Here is a 23,289-nt window from a genome sequence, read left to right on the forward strand (position 1 = left end):
CTATTGGTGACAGGAGCCATACAAACGCCGGAAAACCGCCACACCCTGACGACGCACTTGTCGACCGATGTCTCGTCCAAGCCCAGGAGACACGACCAAAGTGGAGGCGAGTGGTCCAAGACCAGACCCGAGAGCCCCAGAGTTTGACTCATGACACAGGGATGTCGCCAGGACCAGTACGCGGTACATACAGCAGCTGCGAGCATGCCAAGCCCGACGCATGCCCCGCCCCGAGCCCCGAGCCCCGAGCATGTCAAGCGCTGGGCCCGACGCCGGGTCTAGCCCACCGCACCGCTGCTGGAACCAGGTCAGCACCGGATGTGTCGGCTCCAGGCCCGGCTCCAGTCCGCTGCGGCGGGCCCGGGGCCGCGTCCCGTCCACAGACCGGTCTCACGACTAGGTCAACAGGCACGTCTCGTGGGCGGACTGTGGGCGGCGCGGCCGGACGTCGGAGCCCCCTCCCCATCTTCCTGTTGTCGCTGGATTGTTGATAAGACGCCGCCGCCGCGGCCCAGCGCATCTAAAGCGAGTCGCCTGTGCGTGTAATGGTCGGGGCTGCACGACCGCCGGCGGTTGTGTTACATGGAGGCCACAGGCCGAATTGCAGCTGATTCGCAACAGAGCGGAGAGGCTGCTGGTGCTGTGTGGCGCAATCCCGGAGCGGCCGGCCTGGCCTGGCTCAGGGCAAATACACGCCCCGGGACCAGCACCGCCCGGGGCACCGCGGGGTCGCTGGGGTGGACCGCAGACTCGAGCTGGCGACACTGGCCGACGGATTGGATAACAGCCTTTATAAGGTATCGGGATATGTTCGACACTGCGCTCGGAATAGGACGGGGAGAAGAGACACGTCGCGTATGTGCACCTCCGGCAGCTGACCGCAACAGTTCAGCGACAGTCCGAGTCCTCGGCCCAGCACACAACACCCGAAGTCACGCGATAAAGCGTCACCGTAGCTGAGAAAGACACCAGTCGATCATAACTTAGGGACTCCCACGGCGCATGCAAATTTTGAGACAACACCGAACAAGTTAGCTGCGGCCGGCCGTGACCCTGACGCGGGCAGACGCACACGCCTCGACCGTTCGAGACGAGCCGTCTGTTAACGGCAATGATTTACTGTTACCCATCCAACCCCTGCCAACGATGCATAATAATCGTTAAAGAATATTTATCGACGTACGGAGCTGCTGAGCTCATTAGCAGCGCAGCGACCCGCGCCGGTAACGTCGTCGGCACTCGTAAAATACGCGGCGATCGAAGGGCTAAGATCTCAACCCAGCCAGCCATCAGCCGGCACCGGCATTCCGATCTCGTTCCCGGAGCAGCTGACGGCGTCCCGCGCCTACCGACCGTCGCCACCCCCGCCTCCCGGCCGCCGCCGGCCGCCGCCGACCGCAGCCGGCGGCCGGCTATTGGTCCGGCCATTGTTTCCGGTCTGTCGAAGGCGCTTCCGGCGCGGGGGCGGCGGCCGCGGCGCACTCCCCCTTTGTCGGCCGGCCTCCCGCCTATCGATTGGCGTCAGCGGCCGACTCTCGGGGCGCGGACTGGTGGCGTGACGGGAGATGTCCGACGCTGACGGCGAGGTGCCATGGCCCAGCGGCGCCGGCACCTCGCACCGGCCACCCGCACCGCGAGACGGGACCTGTCCGGCACTGACGGCGTGGTGCCGTGGCCCAGCGGCGCCGGCACCTCGCACCGGCCACCCGCACCGCGAGACGGGACCTGTCCGGCACTGACGGCGTGGTGCCGTGGCCCAGCGGCGCCGGCACCTCGCACCGGCCACCCGCACCGCGAGACGGGACCTGTCCGGCACTGACGGCGTGGTGCCGTGGCCCAGCGGCGCCGGCACCTCGCACCGGCCACCCGCACAGCGAGACGGGATCCGTCCGACGCTGACGGCTCGGCAGGCGTCTTCAGCGCCCGGCGCCGGCGGTCCTTCACAATGAGGGTGGGCGTCTTCGGAAGGAGCAGCCTCCGCACGCTGCGGCGCCTGTCCTGTGTGACGTATACCACACGGGACACCCGTCACACCTGTGCACCAGCAGTCGGGCGGTGACGGACGAGCCCCGTGCTGGCCGGCAAACTCCCGCTGGACCAGGACCCCACCAGCAGCGGCGCGGCGGCCGGCGGCCGGCGGCGAGAGCTCAGCCCAGCCCCGCCGCCGCGGCGGACGAGGGAGGGTGGCCGGCCGCCGGCGATCGGCGCCGATCTGTCGCCGACGACAGCGACCGACGCCCGGCGGCCGGTGCCAGCGACAAAGCCGGCCGATCGTCAGCAATGAGCAGTCGGTCGGGCCATCCACTACACAGACGGATGATCACCTCCACGGCCGGGCAACGGCGCAGCAGGCGACAAGCTGCGTTTTCTCCAAGCTGACTTCCAGAGATTGTAAGTTGCATGGGTTTTACTTGCCGTTCAATTAGCGCGTTGTTTTCGCAGTAATCGGTGTTTACATGTCGATGTTCGTCTCAGTTCCGGTTGGCTGCAGCTTCATGATCCAAGCCAGACCAATGCATGGTCGCCTGATAATTTGGGCGTTAAAAGCCGCTGCCGTGCACTGCCGTGCATCCCACTAACGAGACAGTCCGCGACATATCTGCACAGTCGGGGCAGGCCGCAAACGGGGAAAACGGTGTCTGAGCTCAAGTGAATGTGAGATTGTTCTGTGATGACAGTTCGACGCCTACAAAACTCCCATGCGGAGGGAAACATTACGGAGACAATGACTCGCCGGTATGATACAGCAAAAACGGTAATTAAAACCGGCACGCCGACCAACAGGGTGCGTCGTTGCCAAACAGCACCATATGGCCCAGTGCCGCCATAAAGGTAATCAGCCGCCGGTAATTGTGTCGTCCGGCTACAAAACAGGGCGTTCGCGGCCGCAGCTAGCGCAGGGCCAGCTCCGCAGTTCAGATAGCGATGCGGCAGCGGCATCAAACGCCTCCAACATCGCTCCTGGCGACAGCGTTCGGCCTTGTTTACAAGACATCATTAACTCCGATCGCACGGCGGCCAACCAGCCCAGCAGCTTGGCACGGGCACAAGCTGCTCTTTGTGCCAGGCAGCGGCGCTGGCCTTGTTTACACGGCACCCGCGTCGCACGCGCTGCGCGCCGGCACCGTGCAGCCGCGACGCCGCCCGCGAGCCGGGCGTGCTGGGAGAGAGGCGCCGCGCGTCGCACCGGGTCAGGCCAGGGCGCAGGTCGGCCAGGTCGCCGACCCCGGCCGCCGCCCTGGCCGCCGGCGCGGCGCGAGGCTGGCGCGCCCCGCCGCCGGCCAAACGGCCGCCAGCACGAGCCGGGGGAGGAGCGGTGCCAGCGGACGAGCCGACGCCGCCGCGTCCAGCCGCGGAGAGTCCGCCCCGTCCGACGGCTGCAGCGTCACACCGCTCGCAGGGCGCGCCCGGCGCTGCCGCGCCAAACCGTGGAACAGGCTTGTCCGGCATGTCGAGTCGTAAAGCGGAGTGGGCCCGTTCCGCGCCGCTGCGTCCGCCGAGGTGCCAACCACCCGCCAGCCCGGCACCATCCCGCGATGTTTGTCCTCCCAAAGCTTCGCGCCTGACGCGGCGTCACTCCCGAAGTTCCGCGCCGAGCCCCGGAGACGGTCATGCCACGCTCCCACGGCGTACTACGGCGGCAGGAATTCAGACCCGGCCCCGGCCGCCGAGGCTCCCGACCCGGAGCCGGTGCCGCCGGCGCCTGCTGCCGGCGGCCGCCGGTCCCGGCGCCGGGCTGCGTGCAGGCCGCACTGTCCGTGACGTTCCCACTGGCGGCGGCCGTCGAACCGACTCGTGACTGGGCTGCGGCGGCTCGGTCACGCCCCGCCAGATCACGCCCCGCCCCGCCCCCGCCCCCCACCATCACGGTCGGATCACGCCCCCGCCGCCGCCACCCACGACCGATCACGCCTGGCCAGGTCAGCGGCGGGGTTCAGTCCGGCTCTGGCCACCACACCAGGCGCCTTGCGTCCGGCTGCGACGGCTGGCGCGCCGGCCGCAGCGCGGGCACAGAAGCCTGGCTGCGGGCCGCGGCGCCGGACGGTCTGGCGCGCGCTCGAGTGCGCCGGCGGTCGCCCCCGGCGCGTCGTTCCAGGCCGCTGGCTGCACCGCCAGCTCGCAGGTGGCGCGGAACAATACACGTGAATAGCGCCGCGCGGCCGGCGGCCGGTGCCGCGCCTGCAAAGGGGAGCACAGCACCGGTACCGGCCAAGCGGGCGGCCCGGTAGCGGAGGACGACGTCACGTGCGCCACAGAGGGCTTACGCCACGAAACGGTGGTGGCTACGCGGGGGTCCTCCTTACGGCAGGATTATCTCTGGCAGGTTTTAACTTCAGGTATCTATCCTCCGGGGAAATTCATTCGCGAGTACAAATAATAATATGCAAAGGGGATGTTCCACGTCTGGATATCCTGAAGGAAGCATCAGATATGACGAAATAAGATCACTGATGGTACACTTTTTAGTGGAAATGATTGCTCTAGACAACATCATTTCTCTGTTTAGTAAACATGCTCCCAGCACATCACTGTTTAATTGCGTCATCGTGTCTTGCACAACATTGATTGAGAACTAATTGACGGCCATTATATCTGGAAAGCGTGCTCACGAACGCCAGATATAACCGACTCGACAATTATATTTGCATTGGCTTTGATCGTCGCATGCCCATGGAATGGCGGGAGTTGAATGACGTTATTATGACGTCGTGAATGTCTGAGTGAACTTAAAATAGTCTCCCCGAAATAGTCTGCACATCTTCGCTAGCGTGTAGCTCAGAAACTGCACAGAACGATCTCCCGATGGCTATTTCAGTTTAAACCCCACGCTAACGTGGAACACTCCCTTTATCTCCAGGTGTTTATGCTCAGTGGAGGTTCATCTGTAAGTTCCATAAATACTTAAGCAGGGCTCCGAATGCAGCAGTCTAACAAAACGAGTTTTCACGGAAGCGCCGCTGAAACATCACCTGCTACACAATAACACCACATGGTTTGAATGCTGACATAAACACACGGAGAAAGCTACAGCTACGGATAATTTCACCGCACATAGCCATTTCTTATTGGCCAGAGGTTGCCATACCATGCCGAAACTGAAACACCGCCAGCTGCGCTTGTTTGGAGACCGTACAGCTATGCCGTCCGCCTGTCCGCAGATCGCACAACTATGCCGTCCGCCTGTCCGCAGATCGCACAACTATGCCATCCGCCTGTCCGCAGATCGCACAACTATGCCATCCGCCTGTCCGGAGATCGCACAACTATGCCGTCCGCCTGTCCGCAGATCGCACAACTATGCCGTCCGCCTGTCCGGGAAGGCGCAACAATGCCTTCTGCCTGCCGCCTCCTGCTGACACTTGTCGCCACCGCCGGCCGCCAGCCGCTGTCCCTCCCCCCGCGGTCTGCAGCTCGCTCGCGTCCCACACCATTAGCCTGCTTCTCTCCGGATGACAGTAATGCGCCTTGTTAGCGTGCGTCCGCGTGTCGTCGGGGCGCCGAGGGGTGTCTGACCGGTCGCCACGCCTCCGGCCGCCGGCAGCAGCGACGCTGGCGGGCTCGGCGATCCCCACCTGGCCGGTGGCGTCAGCACGCATCGGGTGCGTTTGCCCGGCGCCAATGGCGGATCCAAATGCGTGTGTGGGGGGGGGGGGACGGACGGAGGGGATGGTCCATTGCCCCCGTGCGGCAAAGTAGAATGCCCACCACTCTAGGCTTGGCTTTCGGGTAATTGATGAGGCATCCGAAGCCCGGTCCCTAGATCCGATCCCGAATCCGCCCTTTGTCCGGCGCTGGGACGGAAGAGCGTCGATGTGCGGCGCTTGCGTGCCCGGCATACTCTGCCCCACAGCCCGCTCTGCCGAGTCCAAACAATGCCAGCGTCTATCCCGCCCTCTGCCCGACTATCCTAGTATACGGGCTGGGTTCCGTGCGGGTGGGTGAGTGGGGGATGGTGTCGGGGGCTGTTGCGGGGCGTGTCGACTCGCCAGTCCGCCGCAGCTCGTCTCACCTTTGGCGTGCTCCTTCTCCAGGTGGGTGGCCACCTTCCGCCAGTCGTCCAGCTTCTCCTGCAGCGGCACGATCAGGCTCTCCATCAACGCGCTGCAATGAGGACAACGGGTCAGAGCGTCGCACCAGCCGTCTGCCGGCGCTGGGCCGGCCGTCTGACGGTCCTGGGTCAGCCGTCTGCCGGCGCTGGGCCGGCCGTCTGACGGTCCTGGGGCAGCTGTCTGACGGCGCCGAACCGGCCGTCTGACGGCCGCGGTCAGCGCACGCCCGCAAATCAGGGCAAAACAACACAGCTCGCGGCGCGGCGCGGCGCGGCGAGCGCGATAACTGACTACGACGGGGGAAGGCCGGGCGAGCCTGGCCGGGGCAAGTCAACAAGCCCCGGGCGGCTATTCCCGGGGAGGTCCAGTCCGAGACGGCAGGTACCGCGAGACCACTGGGAGGGCGCGGCGCAGCCTCGTGGTGAGAGGGAGCGCGCTCAGAGCTGGGCTGCATCCGGCTCGGCGTGACAGGCGTGTGGAGCTGGTCTGACTGTGGGAGGCGGTGGCCCGAGCTTCCGGCCGCGACATGACAAGCCGCGCTCGACAATGCGGCCGTGCTCGAATCAGGTGGCCCGGGCTTATTCCATTTCAACAACCATGCTGGGTTAAATTCGAACAGCGAGAGCACGCCGCACGGCTGCGATCCGTTCCGTGACGTCAACTGACGTGACAAGAAAACGTTAAATAAAAGCGCATAACGAGCGATCAATAGCCAATGCACCGTGACATCATCCCCATTCGGGAAAACAGGCAGCGCTATCATGCAAATGCCCATACTTCAGTGACGAGCATAATTCCCGGATATAGATCATCGCTTTCGCGAACCAAACCCGCCCTCTCCACGTCACTCACTGACACATCCCGCAAAGGAGACTAACTCAACGTCGCCTCCCGCTTACCCTTCTTCCACGTATCCCACAATCTCACCCCATCCCACCACGGCAATCCCACCCCATCCCCCTGTCGGGTCCCGCGGTGCCCCAGCGTCCGCCGCATCCGACCTCCGCCTGCCATCAGCGCACGCCTCACGCGTCTGCCAGCCCCGTGACACCCCGACAGCTGCTCCGACCGGCGTGCGCAACCGCGCCCACTCACCTGGCGAACGCCTTGACCTTGGCCTCGACGGCTCGGTGGCGCAGGCAGATGCGCGTCAGCGCTGTGCCGATCTCTCTCGTGGCGCCTGCAACCGGCCCGCCCGGTCAGTCCGGCCGAAAACAGCGCGCGCGCGCCGCCCGCGGTCACCGTCCGTCCGCGCCGCATCACAGACGCCGCGGCCGAGAGGCCGACACGCAGAGACGACACAGGCCGCCGGGTCGGGGTCAGAGGGCGGGCAAAGGTCACACCCTCCGCGGCCGCCTCCATCCAACGCATTGACGACTGCGGGACGGCTGACATTAAACAGAGGCGGGGGTCAGCTGATGAGTACACACAGCCCGCGTCGATACAAAGAAACGCCGTCATTCGGGACACAAAAACATCGGGAGGTTCACGGGGCCGGTTCGGCCTGTTCACGGCCGCGAGTCCAGGCCGAGCCGGACCCGCCGACCGGCCGCGGGCAGCAGCTGGGGTCACAGGAGAGACCCTGCCTGGCGGTGGGGGCATCCGGTCCCAGCGGACCTCACTGAGCGGTCGGCATGAGCCATGCTGCACGGAACTGATGCGGAAATCAAGCGCAGGCGAGCTCCCGTCACACCCATGTGTGCCTGACTCCGGTCCAAACCGGCACGGGCACGGGCACGGGCACGGGCACGGGCACCGGTACCGGCACCGACTCCGACTCCGACTCCGACTTGACATACCACTCCATCTGAGTGACTCTAAATCCGATTATAGACCACTGGCCCAAGAGTACTATAATTTCATTCATTGGTTCATTCATTCCTTTTCGATAAGCGCGATCCGAAGTCAACAATTGCCATATTCAACGGACGGTGGGCTACACACATGCACACATACAAACTTGCATGCCACACCTACATATGCGTGAACATATGTGCATTGCGTTGCGAAAACATGGGATAAGCGTAACATTGCTTAAGCGAAAACATGGGATACCTCGCATAACACATACATACATGAAGGATATACAGACAGGCGTACGAAGGACAAGATCGCTGTTGTGAATCACCTCGCTACCGCAGCTGGTCCGTCAATCGTTCTGACTGACATAACCGCTCAACTCGACTGGTCAACATTTCACAGAAAATTTATTCTAGCCCAGCCCGCTGAAACTGTTTATCGCACAGCCGCTCCCATCTGCACACGCACAAGTCAAGCCGAGCATGCCCGTCCATCAATCACCCGAGTAAAACACATCGCCGGGCTGAGCGGGCCGGTCCCGCGGGTCCCGCGGCGGCGGCGGCGGTGGCCGGTGCCGGCCGGTGGGCGCCGCCCGGCAGCGGCGTGGTTTCGCTCCACAGGTCTGCTACCGGCCAGCCGCGGCTCACCGGCCGTATCTTATCCCGCGCGGGGCGGGGAGGAATCGCTTTCCGCCCGATAGCGGCGGTCAGCTGCTCTCGGGCCCGCGGCCGCCGACGCGGGGCTTCGCGGCAGATGCCCGGCGAGGGGCCGGACGGCGCCGGCTCCGCGGGCCGCCCGACGCACGGCTCGGATTACGAGGCGGGCGGCTGCGAGCGCCGCCGCACACACATCCGGACCGCGTCGGCCGGCCGGCTTCCGTCCGGCCGCAGCGGAAACGCGCATGGTGCGAGGAGGCGTTGGAGGACGCAGCGAGCCCTCAACGCCGAAACGAGGTCGAAGAAGGCTACGAAAAAAAGCGCACAAGACTAGCTAAATCCGGCCTCTAAGCCTCGGCTGCGCGGCGCCCCGTCCCGCCGTGCGGCTGGCGGTCCGATCCGTGCTACCGACACCGGCGCGCGCAGCTCTGACCACCGCGAGCCTCCCACGCCGTCGCCGCCCGCCGGTGCGGCGGCATCAGCTGCGGTTAGTCGCTCCGGCCGGCACGCACAGGCCGGGCCGGACGGTGGCACTATTTACGGCGGAGGCGGGCGCGCGCTGGCCGGCAGTTTAGCGGGCCAGCGGCGCGACCGGACACGGCGGCCGGAGCACGCGCCCGCGCGACGCGCCGGAAATGGCCGGCCGCTCGTAAATAAGCGCGCGAGCGACGGACGGCGGCGCGGCCGCGTGTGTAAAAATACCGCCGCGGGCGGTCGGACGGCGGCGGCGCCGCAGACAGGGCGACGGCGCAGCCTGAGGTTCAACGCTCGCTGGCGAGCTGGCGTATCGACGCGCCGGGCCCGGCCGGCTGGCGCGCCGGCGGAGGCGACCAACACGCAGCCGCTGCCGCCGCCGGCGGCGGCCCGGCTCGCGCGACAGCCGGCCGGAGACGACGCCCCGCAGATGGGAGCGGGCGGACGGGATGTGGCGCCGTGTTTGCGTTGAGGGGCAAGCTTACGGCTGCCGGAGGTGGGGAGGGGAGGAAAGGGGTGATGTGGTGTAATGTCTGTGCTGGGTCCAGACTTTGCCCTCCCGACGAGTAACAGCGCCAGCATCGAGAGATGAAGCAACACAGTGCGGTTCTGGTGATTATTCTCGATGCATACAAACACGCTCGGCGGTGCGGATTTGACTCACATTCGCACTTTATTGTAAACACGCAGTCAGCCCTGTTGCAGCAGTAACCAGGGCCGCGTGACGGGTGAGCTCGGGGGCGGACAGCGCCCGCTTGCACCCGGTGACCGAAGAGCACCGCTGACGACGGCCGCCACCGAACGCCATACAGGCAAACAACCAGATTTACGTGACAAATGCTTCGTCTGCATGGTAGGGGTCACGAGGTACCGATATTTTACCAAGGAATGCTGGCAAAAGCCGGCCGCACCGGTTTTGGCCAATGAAAACAGCCAAAGGCGGGCCGACGGCGGCTGGTGTGAAGACCTTCCTCCGGCGGCCATCGCGCCCGAACTCCCACTGATGGTGTTTATTGCGGCCCGGGCCGCATCTGGTACCTAGCGGAACAGCGCCAGAGCCAAAGGCTGCATTACGCGAGCGGCCCGGATCCCCAGCTGGCCGGCTCTGATCAAACAAGGCCGCCATTCAGCCCAGCCGTATAACAGCAATAACCATGTTTCGGCGACGCCCGCTGCCCGGCCCGCCGCGGTAATCAGACCGGCCCCGGACAGGCACTCGGGTCCACCCGTCCCCTCGAGGGCGGGCCCCTGGAATTGGCCGTCGCCGCCGCGTGCGTCTAACGGCGTCGTTTGTCTGCCGGCGAGGGGAGACGCCGCCTCCCGAGGCCGCCAGCTCGGCTCACGACTCCCAGCGCGCGCCGCCGCCCCGGCCGCAGCCGCCCCAGGTGGGGAGCAGCGGCCATAAACTGCCGCATTTCACGGCCACTACGCCAGACAGTCGTACACCACACAGATCGATACCGGCTGGCCGGCCCCTCACGTCCACTGCGGTCCGTCATAGCGTGACGACGCAAACACGGCCGTCCGAAACAGGCCTACGTTTACAACACCCGAAACGCGATAAAATCAACCGTTTTCCTCGCGTGTTACGCAAAGCCCCGCGGCGCCGAAAAGCAATCATCGGCGCCCATTCTCGTGTGCGCTCCAAGGATCTTGCGGGGGCTTTAAACAGCGCGCAGCCGGCCGCCGCAGGCGGCAGCTGAATGGGCGGCGCCGCGCCCGCTCCGCCGCCCCGGGCGCGCACCGCCGCCGCCGCGGCGCGATTGTGCGCACCGCTCCGATCTGGGACACGGCCGGGTCGCGTCCTTTGTCGGCCCGCGGAGCGGACTTCGCCGCCGCCGCCACTTGAGGGAAAAGCTGGCGTGACGGCGCGGCTCGTCGGTAATTTCGGTGCCGCCGGTCCGCGGCGGCTGGCGGGCCACGCAAAGCACACGTCTGCGTGTACAGCACGCGGCGTGCGGCGGCAGGGGGAGCACTACCGAGACCGAGGCAGCGTGCTGCGACCGCTACCGGCGCTTCCTCACCTTTGGCGGTGGTGGCCATGTCGGCCACGCGCTGGAAGGCGTCCAGGTAGGACGACACCACCAGCAGTGTGCTCCTGGAACGCAGAGGCGTCGAGTCAGACACGGTTGCCACACCGTCACGGGTAGCTTCTCAGACAAGGCTGGGGTACCGGTATCGGAGGCGGCCCAGCCACGGCTGGAGCCCACACAAGGGCGGCGCCGAAGGCAGCATCAGCTGAAGCAGCATCACGAGCGGACCTGGATCATTACGTGTCAGGCGTTATCAGGCCTGGTCCTGATGCCACCACCAGGACCAGGTCACGGTGTCACGGCCTCCCTGGGACAGCATGGCCAGCCGCGGCACCTCGCCCGCCCTCGTGCGGTCGCGCCCCATGGTGGTCGACAGGTCGGCGTCAGCTCCGCCCACGCGTCGCCTCATCCGCAAGCACCTGTGCCCAGTAACGGTTCGGAGTCGGCCGACCTTTGACCTGCACGCGACCGCAGGGAGGTCACCGGGTGACAGCAGCCGCGCCGCAGCCACCGCCGGCCCGACACGGCCGTCTGTCGGCGCGCCTGGCTCCGACGTCCCGTTTGTTTGTGGCGCCGCCGAGCGCCTGCCGCCGACGGCGGACCACGGTCACCCGGCGCTGACCGGGACGCCGCGGGTCACGACCGGCGCGGCCCGACCACCCCTCGGCCGGCCCCAGGGGGGCGTCGGCTGATGACACCGCCTCGGGAGGGCGTGTCCCCCGGCTGATGACACAGCGAGGCGGCACACGACGCCGCGCCAGAGGCGGGGCGCTCCTCGGCGACGCGTCCGTCATCGCGGCCGACACGGCTGGCCACAGCCACGTGGACGGCGCCCCGCCGAGTGAGGGGACGGCGGAGTGAGCCGACGGCTCGGGCATGATGAAATGCTGCACGGAACGGTCTCCGCCCCTGTTTACGACCCGAATCGGAACAGACAACCGCAGTGCCCTAATGTCTGTGACGGCGCCTGGTTTTATTGACGCTGTATAGCGCAGTACGCCGAGCACCCTCGGACCGTATAAACATGGCCATCGACGCTGACCGGCCTGATCTGCATGGCACGCCCTTCTAAACGGTGCCATGTTTGCACCGTACGGAGTAAGCAAACGAGCCCAAGGTTATAGTCCAGGGCGAACCGCCTACCACTTCGAATCTGGCCAGTAGTTGACAGTTTTATCTTCTCCCAAAACAACCGGTGGTGATGATGCCCTCACTAACGATCCCCGCAGCCGAGTGCACCGTCAACACCAGCACAAGCCGGCCCCAGCGACCTGTCAGACCAGATGGCGGCGAGCACATCCGCGCCATCCGCGGTTATTCCACAGAACGACTCGACAATCTAAAGTGGAGATCGGCTAGCGGTGCGTCGCGCCGACCGCTGCGACGTTCCGCTCCAGCAGGCAGCGCTGCCGCCGCCTGCGCCGGCCGGCGCCGGCCGGGCGCCCCGAGCGCCGGCGCGGCGCACAGCCGGCCGCGGCAGGCGACGCCGCATCGCGTGCCCTCGCCGAAAGCGGGATCCGGCGGCGGGCGTTGCGTGATCCGCTGGGACAATATCTCGGCGGGCCGCGCGGCGTGACCCGCCAGACGCTTGTGCCCGTCACAGGCCGGGCGGGGCCGCCCGGCACGAGCAGGGCCGCGGCCATCCGAACACGGCCGGCCACGCGACACACGCGGGGGATCGTGCCGCAGATGACCCGCACCTGGCGTATTGTCAGGGCATGTCGCCGGCCGGCGTTGGCGGAATTACTCCCCGCTGACACGTCACCGGTCGCATGTCATGGACGCAGCTCCGTGATGTGGCAATAAAGGTGGGCGTCAGTTCGGACGTGTGGAACTGCGCATGCGTTTTTATGAGTCACTCGTGCGAGAGCGAGAGAGCGCGAGGGCGCGAGGGCGCGAGGGCGCGAGGGCTCGAGGGCGCGAGGGCGCGAGGGCGCGAGGGCGCGAGGGGCGCGAGGGCGCGAGCGCGAGCGCGAGCGCGAGAGCGAGAGCGAGAGCGAGAGGAGAGTCTAGAGAGAGAGGAGAGAGAGATAGAGAGAGAGAGAGAGAAGAGAGAGAGAGAGAGCGAAGAGAGAGGAGGAGAGAGATCAGAGAGAGAGAGAAGAGAGAGAGAGAGAGAGAGAGAGAGAGAGGAGAGAGAGATTCTCCAACGCCCACCCCGCCCGAGCCCTCGGGGTCTGCCTTTTTCCCCCTCCGGCTGGGCCGGCTCAGCCTCCCAGGAGCCCGGCCCTCGGCAGGTCAGGCACCCCGCGCCCCCCCCCCCTCCCCCCCCCCCATCGGCGCTGAGCGGGCGTCGATCACGTCTGTCGTCGGCAGATCGGCCTGCCGGGGCGTGTGCGTTCATCGACCTGGCAGAGCGGTGCTGGGAGGGCCGGCTGGACGACGTACGGCGCGGCGCCGGGCCGCGAGGGCGCGGTCCCGCGCCGGGCGCCGATCCGGAGGTCAGCGGCTTCCTCGCGCGCGATCAGGAGCGCTGATTCTGACCCGACGCCCGCGCCCGGCTCGGCCCACTAACGAGCGCCTGCGCGATAATGAAACGCCGTGGAGGCCGTAGATGGTCCGAGCTTCGCCGAGTGGCGGCTGGAGTTGTGTTCCGGTCTCCGAGACACGCGGGAAAATAATTGGCAGCTCTTCCAAATTTGACGTGACCATGAAATGAATTCTGCCATCTTTAGTAATCTCGGTTTATTTTCGGGGACAAATCCGCCACTGTGCCCCGTAATAAAGGAAGTAAAAAACCTTCTCTCTCGGGAATGGTGCCACGCTACACAGCACGAGCCGGGACATTTTATGGCACCCTTGGTCCCCAGTCCCGTGGCTGCCTGACGACAGCCAGCGGCTGTCCAGTGAACAGGACAAAGCCACTCACGGGGCCACTGGACCGCTTCATGGTACCGGTGGTGCTTTGGAGCTTCGATCCTAATCGACGACAATAAGCCCGTGACGAACACGCATGCACCAGCGCAGCACGCGAGCCCGTTTTCATGCCCGGGCGGGCCGCGGACTGGGTGCCGCTGGACCGTGCTGCCGCGCTTGTAGGTTCGCTTTGCGCGCCGGAATGCGTGTCATGGGGCTCGGAGTTGGGACAAGAACCGCTCTAAAGTGTGGGTGGCGTCGAGTCACCAAGGTCCGATGGATTAAGGGTGGAGGATTATCGGGGTCGGGGGCCTCAGCGGCGGAAGGTTGTGAAGATCCCCGCAGTTCGGTGTAGGAGGGCTACCAGGGTTCGGATGGTTGAACGGCGGAGGGTCACCAAGGTCCGGATGGGTCAACGGCGGAGGGTCACCAAGGTCAGAGAGCCTCTGTGACGGAGGGTTGTGAAAATCCCGGCGGTTCAGCGCAGAAGGGCTACCAAGGTCCGGGCGGTTCAACGTCGGAGGGTCACCAAGGTCCGGGCGGTTCACCGACGGAGGGCCACCGAGCTCCAGGCCGCTCCAATGCGGCGCGTTATCAACACCGGCAGCCGTCTGGCTATCCAGGTGACCTCCGCAATCGATACCGCCGGCCGGACGGGCGGCCGAGCGGGGCCAGTTCGCCGCCGCTCGGCGCCCGCACGCCGCGCCAGCAGGCACGGGCAAGGTCGATGGCGCGGCCGCGGGGTATCGAGTGCGGTGGCCGCCGGTCAATGGCGATGACCCGTTAGCGGACGTCTCGGAGGAGCGCTCGTCCGCGCCCGCCCAGCTGGGCTCCGTGCCGAACCACTTTGTGGCTCCCAAACGGTCCCGGTGCGACGGTGCGGCGGCGTCTCGGTCGATCAGTGATGAAACATGCAGGCGGCGCCGGCGACTGAGGCCTGAGCCAAACCCGTTGCCGACATTTCTCGAGTCACGACATCGAGCCAGGAGCCGCTTCGCGAAGCCCACGCCCGCGCCAGTGTTCCGACGATCCCTCCGCGACACTGGAGCGCCAGAGGGGTCCGAAACTATTCACACAAGCGCTCAGCGCACCAAAAGACCGCCCGACAGGCGATCGTGTCGCACGTGACACCACGTGACACCACGACAGCGTGTCAGGACCACTTCTCGCTGCGTGCACACTCCACAGCATGTCCGGCGGGACAGGTCTTGCGGTGTTCGCACCGGCGACACCGGCCACCGCCGACCGAGCGCCACTCACCTGAGGCATATGTGCAGCTTGTTGGCCTGCTTGGCGAAGTCCTCCCACACCGGTTGGGAGCCCTGTTGGTCAGAGACGAGCCGTTTTTGTACATGTCTTTACAGCCCAGAGCTTGGGCACGACGCTATCTTAACGCAACACAAATAGTAAACGAGCCTCGCGTTCCCACAGCCAATAAACCATCAAACGTAACACGCTTCGTTGGCTGCAAAACAGCGATGGCCAGTAATCGATTGCTTTTGCAACAGCTTCTTCCACGTAATTATCGTCCATCGGTCGGTACATAATCACCGTATGGTGAAAGCGCCGTGTTAAACGTCTGCAAACTAAACGCAAACAGCTTCTCAAATTACCGCCACCCGTAGCCGAGTCAGTGAATGAACCAGTTGATGCAAGCCGCTATGTCGTCACATGCCGCCTGCCGCTAAGTGAGCTTACGTTACAAAGTGCGGTGACAAGATCGTACCAGGAACAGGTCTCCGGGGTCCTGCGTCCGGCCAGTTAATCGGTCGGGTGTCCTCTGCCAGCCTGACCGGTCCCAGCCCCCCCCCCCCTGCCCCACAGCGCAGCGTCAGCAGCGTCGGCAGCTGAGCTCAGCTCGTCCGATGGGACAGTCGCCGGTTCACCACACGCCGCTCCGCTCCGTCGCCATGGCGACAAGCGGCCGCGTCGCGTCCGGTCCGCGCGGCATAAACAGTGCGGGCGGCGGCAAAACAGAGCGGTCAGGGGCTGCCGTCCCGAACTCGGTCCCAGTCGTTGGCGAGCGGGCCGGCCGTTCTCATCGGTGCCGGCCTGGCCTCCCTGCGGCACGACGCCGCGAGGGCGGTCGGGCCGGGGGCGGAATGGGTGGCGGCCGTCGGTGGAGGTGACGGGCCCCGAGCCGTGGTAACACTGTTTCAATATTTGGTCAACTGAGTGGCGAGATGTCGATATTTGTTCGTGCCATCGCACTCCACTCCCAGCTCCGGGTTCACTGCCTGTTGCTCCTCCCCTTGCTCAAGATTGGCGAACCAGTACTGAACCGGGCGGCGGTCAACCCAGCATCTAGGCAACCCGGGATTGGCGAACCGGCCGGACCCGACAGATGCCAGGGTTCAACGTCAGAGGGCAGCGGATTAGCAGCCAACGAATTACTCGGAGAGCCCCGAGAACCAAAATTATGAACGCATTAATACAGATATTTCCCATTTGCAAACTCTGCTGGATGCATTTTGGAACGCTGTAGTGACACACCAGCGAGTGATGATACACACTGTACATTCTCTGGCACCCGGTCCAAAGCTCGGTTCGACACTGTTTTGCCAATGACGCGAAGTCGCACGATTTTTTCAGAATCACTGCGCTGGAAGAACCGGCGGGCGGCGTTATGTGTTGCTAGTACGCACCAATGGAATACTTTCATATCAATTTTGAGGACAGCTTGCCCGTTCCGCATGTCTCTGCTAGTTGCCGTCCCGTTGCCTCCCGTTGCCTGGCCGTGCCACCTAAGTCTGGCAGCGCCCCCGTGTCTGCGAGCAGCGGCGCACCAAACGCCGGCGATAGGCAGGGCCCAGCTAGCCCGGCCGTCACGGCAAAGGTCAGCACTGACACGTGCCAGCCGCGGTCGGTGTATTCACGACGGACAAATAGAAGGCGCCTGAAACACGCATGCCTTATTCTTTTTTCAAGCGTGCATGCTGCTTTAACCGCACCTGTGATACCCCGCAAGGATTGGCGCCAGCGCAGGTAAATGAACAGCTCGGGTCAACGATAACGTCACGGGAAGGTAATGGTACAACAAAAAAAATCCCCATGTCCCAACAGTCTGATTTTCAGCCGCAGACCGCATCACTAGGAACACCAATTCACGGCGTAAATGTGACTAACGCGCCGCTCTGGGCTTTCCGTTACAATCCAGCGGCACTGAACGACAAGCTACGGTTGTCCCATCGGCGTTTTTGCGAGCGACTCAACTTTCCCCGTCACGCACAGATTGCAAACAAACTCCGTACGCGAAAGATAGCCCAATTTGATGCGGATCACACACCGGCGCATACTCTTCGACATTCCCGTATCCGTAACAGGCCCTAGATAACGTGCACCACGTCCGACACAGTCTGGATACAACAGGGCCGGCCGCTCATTGATCAATCACGATAAAAAACCTCCACCGACACGGCGCGGCCAGATTGTGAAACAGCGCGCGCTATCAGGTCCACATCATGCCGGAGTCGGCAGCAAAACCACGGCCGACCACTTTCACAACGAGCGGAGTCATCAGGCCGTACCCGTACTCACGGCCGTGACCGGCTACGGTGCTGCAACATCCACGCGCGGCAGCGAATCACGTCCGCCCGCCGCCATGTAGGCCACCGGTTCGCTTTCCGGCGGATCCGGCCGCGTGGGAGCGCTCGCGTCCCCGCCCGGCTAGCCCAGATATCCCGTTATCTCTCAGCCTGCCGGCGGCGGCGGCGGCGGGCGGGCCGCCGGCTCGGCCCGCGGCTGCCGGCGCCGTAACGGGCCGCGCGGGTCACGGGCCGCCCGGCGGCCGGGCGTCGAACGGGTCAGCCGGCACGTGATGCTCGTGAACGCTCGCTTCCGGCCCTCGGCGGCGCCGCCCCCGCCGCTCCGACGTCCGGCCGGAACCCGGAGCGGCGGGCGGCAGGCGTGGCCCGCCACCGGATCCCGGCGGCCCGCCTCCGCTGCGGTGGAGACGGCCGCCGCGCACCGCACCTGGCACAGTGACGTCACAGCCCATTGACCGTGGCCCACGTAACAGCTGGGCGACGCGCGGCGGCCGGGAGGCGTCTCCGCGGCCAGACGAGGCTCTGTGCATCGGGCACGACCCGCGCCACGGGAAAATCACGAGCACGAGATGTCTCATCCAGCTGGACGGGTGCCAAAGACTGGAGACATGCCACGGGTCAGCGAGGCCGGTGCACCAGTTGCAGCCCGAGACGTGTCATGCAGTGGAGGCCTCTGACAGACCAGAGGCACCAGGTGCCCTGGAGACATCGGACCTGCCGGATGCCACCACCTGGCCAGAGACAAGCCGCCGCGCGCGCCCTCCGTGCGGCGGCCGCAAACGGGGCCGGCTCAAACTGGGCCGGCTGTGGAGCGGGGCCGGGTCACGGCCACGGGCCGCGGGACGCCGCTGCGAGCGGCGGCGAGCCTTGGCGCCTCCCTTCTCCATCACGCCGGCTGACAGTCGCGCGCGTGCGTCGGACGCCGCGGCGCCGGCCGCGAAGGCATCTCCATCCGCGCGCGCAGCAGCGTGCGGCGACCGTGGAGACGCGACAATCGCGCCGGGCCCGCGGCGAAGGGCAGGCGGCCACTCGCATGTGAGTGCCGACCGCAACTGACGCCCACCGGCGCCGCCTTTCTGTCGCAACGCCTGCCGCGAGCCGGCGGCGCGCTGTATCGATATTGATCCAGTTCAACAAACACGGGCCGGACTGGGCAGACACAACAGCCGGCAGGTCCGGCGGCTGGCCGGCAGACGGCGCGCCGGACGAGCGGCGCACGGGATCCCGGCGGTCGGCGGCTGTCCCGCGACGGCCCGACGGGAGGCGCCCGGCTCCGCTGGACGGTGGGGCCGCGGCGGGATACCGGGGTCCGACCGTGCGCAGCGACGGCCACAGGGGCCCTACAGTCCGACCACGCAGCACTCGCTATGTGGAGGCGACAGCGATCCATCTGGTGTGGCTGCTTGGGACTTGGGCCATCTCATGCCCTGGGTCCATACATGATGAGCAAGTGTGGCTTGATTAGACGACTGCATGGATTACATTTATATGACTGAGTCTTCAGTGTAACGGCTTTTAATCCAATAACCAGCTCACCACTTAACAATGTTGAAATAAACTGGGTCACCGCCAGCAGATCAAGATATTTCTCAGAAAGCTTGTAACTTTGAGCCTGACCTAAATACAAAAAACAAGGGCAGCTTGCATGACAACATTCATGCATTGTTTAGTAACATTTACATGTTCAGTCAGTCCTTCAGTTACATTATCCACCCAGGTTGCTCAACTTGCAAGTCTCATTCAATCTTAGTCCACTTGTTTTAAAGCCAGCTTCACCCAGTCCTCCCCAATATATGGATTATCAGATGATTCACACACTTCATGATCCAGGAAAAGTTTCACCCTGGCAGAGATAATGGCCAAAGTTTGCTCAATCTGATTTCAAAACAACTTTGGCTGTGGAATTTTGGTCATAAAACAAGAATTAGCTGTTCACAGTCTAATGCAAACTTTGTGGCCTAAACTAATGTGGCTGTGTTCTTCAGTGGTTTGTGAAAATTATTGTACATTATATAATGATTACACAGCTAATGTCTACTAGCAAATAGATTAAATGCAGCAATGAGCTTGGGATATCAACTAGCATATCTTTATTGAATGTAACTGACAAATTATTAGCAATTAGTTGCATATGATGCACATCAATCAAGCAGGGGCATATGAAAAGATTTCTGTGATGGGGCTGGGGCACAGCTCAAAATGTTTCCTGATGAACCCAGTTAAGTGTGCCTCAGGTGTGCATGGTCCAGTTTTTGGGAATGGCATGGTCCAATGAACTTATCCTGGGCTTAAATCCAGCCCACTTTGGTTTAAAATACACATCACATAGTTGCCACATTTCATATAACTTCAGGCACCATCTGACTGCTTACCTTCATATCACTGGTGACTGTCTGGAAGAGCGATGCCATCAGGCTGCAGGCATCCTTGTCCTTGGCAATGCTCTCCAAGAGCTGGATAGTTACAGGCTCCATTGTCAGGTTGTTTCAGTAAGCTGAAGTCAGTGAGACTTTTCAGTTTATGTCCTGTTTCTTCAGTTCAGGAAAGCCATCTGAAGCAGAAAAGAAAATTTTCAGGTGCTAGCATGCACATGCACCTGTAATTTTTTACATCTACCCTCATGCATTTTCCAATACTTCCATTTATCTAACAATGAATTCAATGATGGTTTTCAAGTATCCATGGTAGTATTAAGAGCAAGCCACATGTGTCATCTAAGCCCTGATGAAGCCTTCCCTAATGTCATATTGAAATGAGACATCTTTGAAACAAATTCTGTGATTGATATTACACACTTAGGTAACTTTACCCATTTACATAACCCTGCTAACACAGAGTAAATCTGCTAAATGTGTACTGTACAAACAATGGTAACCACTAGACCGCAGGTACTTACATCCCAACAACTGTATTCATCAATCGCAACCAATTGACTCAATTTCCCTGCTGATAACCCCAGTCCAAAGCTCTCACACATACCAATAATGGAGCTTAGACACACCGGCATCACCAGCGTACACCGCACGGTTTCTTAAAACAATTTGGCACGCCTACCTTACAGCCATGGACGTTGTAGAGGCCAGTGGATCATTGCCTTCCCACTTTTAATGAAGTTTGAAGACATCTCTACACCTCTGGATAACAAATCATAGTCATAACAGTCGCGACCTCACCTTGCTTGCTGACCGTGGGCCAAATCGTGGAGCTTTGATCGGTGTTCCTAGGCTTGTGACTGATAAGACGCTTTCCGGTAACCACTTACTGTCCGCCGGTAATATTAAAAGCAACAACAGTCGTTATCATCAAACCCATCGGAAACGACACGCGCAAGACACGTCGTTCCGCAGCAGCACCGACACGCGCCCCGCGAGCCCCAACGGACCTCTGAGCGTACTGCCAGCGCGCGCCACGGCTCGTAGAGAAAAGCATAAACAACGGCACGGAGGCAATCTTCGTCAGCTGACTAAACTCAAGGCCATAGAGCTGGGTCAAACATCGTTCCATTAAGTACCTACAGAGAATGAGTGTTGATCACGAACTGACAGTAACAACAAAAAATGTAATGCTTTGCCGGAAGCCACTTAACGGAATGCAGCTTGAAATCAAAGTAACAGTTTTTATATTATTTCATCATGCGGCATGTTTGTTCTTCGCAGGGTGAATGTCTACCACTGCATTCGTCCGGTTGTCACACCCGTTCACATTGTTTTACACCCCATGGTCAGTGCAATTGTATGTTCAGCATCTTCATATACTTCTCCACTGCGTGACCCATTCGAGGGGCTCTTACATTGCCGTCATACAGTTATGGTGTGGCAGGCAGATTTAATCTGGGCGTAACGGCGTGGGAGCTTGGCGGCGTGGGGACCTGGTCCGTCGAGACACCTCATCCCCACATCAAACGCAAAATGGTACGTGACGTTGCATGTCAAAAATTGAACCGAAATCCGTTCTCCTCACCTCCCCCAGGACTTCTGCTCACACTCACATTTCTGCTACCCTTTGCAACTATGAAGTGCTCAGCGTATATAAGCAGTCGACTCCGAGCTCCTGTAAGCCCTGAGCCATTCCTAGAAGCGTTCGAACTCTTACCGTTCAAGGCCCCGCGACATCTCGATGCAATCGCCGGGCCAGCACGGAACGGAAAACAGCACGGCCGTCAATCACGTCGCTCAGTCGAATTTTTGACACGTAATTGCTGTCTTTCAACTCCAAGTCATATGTGAGCAAATTTATTAGGCAACCACTTCAAAAAATATATTTTCCATAACGATGGACCATTTTACAGCACGGAGATGTCTTTATCAGTTCCGCTCGACGGCGCCGGTGGCGGGCGCTTGCGGCACTAGTGATTTCCACCATATCCGCCAGGGCGCCATGCCCAGTCTTTCCTGGCCGGCGGGCTGGCAAGCAGCAGGCAGGCGAGGCAGTGACACACGCTCCCCACGGCAGGCGGCGTCTCCTGTGATGAGCCGCACACGGCCAAGTCGGCGTCCGGCAGCGACACAGCGCGCCTCTCGACACGAGTAGTGCCAGACACCACGACGGCGGAGACACCCGGAGACAGCGGGCGGCAGCAACATTCCGAACTCAGGGGACCGTGGCCGCAGCGGACGCCGCACGCACGGCGGATTCGGGAAGGGGAGAGGGTCGGAAAGGGCAGTGCATGCACACACTAGCGCGCGTCCAACCGGGCCGCGACGCACAAGACACCGGGACTACACGAACGAACGCGACGAGACGGTGGCGCGGGGTGCCTGACCAGCCATGGCCAGCACGACACTACACGTCTAAAGAAATACCGGGCCCGCCACTGACGCACGCTTGGGAGAGGGCAACCAAATATCGCCTACCTCAAACATTCCCGGTGATATGATGGTGCAACAACAACAGCCAATCGGCCGGCGACAATACATGGTGGCGAAGATCGGCGAGGAACAGGCAGACGGCACTGCGCGGATGCTGCCGGGATGATACAGCGCGCAGCCCTCATCAGGTCATTAAGACAAGGTCGATGCTGGGTAAATCATGCTCGTAAAATAGCGCAGTAAGCTTGCTGTCGATAAACGCAGGAACATGCATCCAAAACAACAGACTACAATACAGATAGTGTCTCACAGCCTCGGAGGCCTAAATACAGAAGCAAACATGTCATCTGATAAGTTTTCCAGCACACGTGACAGCCAGCCACTGGCACTGCCATACAGCAGCCCTGTAACCCATGCACGAGGACAGATGCCTCGTGCAATAAATAACACCGTAACACGAAATAATAACTACGGGCGTACAAAAATACATTCTACGACACGACCATGCAAACCCCAATCACTTAAAAGATCTAACCGAAGATGTCGACACGACTGAAAGAATCAACGGCAGCTTGGCTGCATCCAAGCCGTCGGGTCGATCATTAGGGGTCAGAGCAGCGACAACCCACAGGACGCTACCCCTCAACTGGAGGGGTAGCGCAACGCCAGCTGAACACGCGCGGACCACAGACGGTAGCAGGTGCACCGCTCGACGGTCGGCGGCCGGCAGCTGGCCGTGCGGCCGGCGCCTCCCCAGCCGTCGGGACCGACACCTCGCTCACTACTGCTGAGGGGCACAGGTGGCGGCGGGTCGCCGCTCACTACAGATGGTCCCGTCGGCCCGGCCCCTGGCTCCCACACGGTCTCCGGGCCGGGCTGGCTCCTGTTTCCCACACGGTCTCCGGGTCGGGCCGGCTCCAGGCCCCGGGCCCAGTTTGATACTGTCCTTCGCCTCTCTGCCAACACACTGCCGCAACCTCTGCCGGCCCGGCTCGGCTGCCGGTTCGGCTCGGCTACCGACCCCGTTCGGCTGCCAGCCCGGTTCGGCTGCAGGCTCGGCTCGGCTC

The 23,289-nt window shown here is 62.7% G+C and overlaps 1 protein-coding gene across 1 annotated transcript in view; it reads right to left on the reverse strand.

Moving 5' to 3' along the window:
- LOC119098268 (protein MTSS 2) overlaps positions 1-23,289 on the reverse strand; it is a gene marked incomplete at its 3' end in the record, with an annotated part of 49,260 nt that overhangs the window by 8,382 nt on the left and 17,589 nt on the right. The window lies entirely within an intron of this gene.

This window comes from Pollicipes pollicipes, unplaced genomic scaffold, assembly GCF_011947565.3.
Source record: "Pollicipes pollicipes isolate AB1234 unplaced genomic scaffold, Ppol_2.1 Scaffold_4740;HRSCAF=5597_pilon_pilon_pilon, whole genome shotgun sequence".
Taxonomy (NCBI): domain Eukaryota; kingdom Metazoa; phylum Arthropoda; class Thecostraca; order Pollicipedomorpha; family Pollicipedidae; genus Pollicipes; species Pollicipes pollicipes.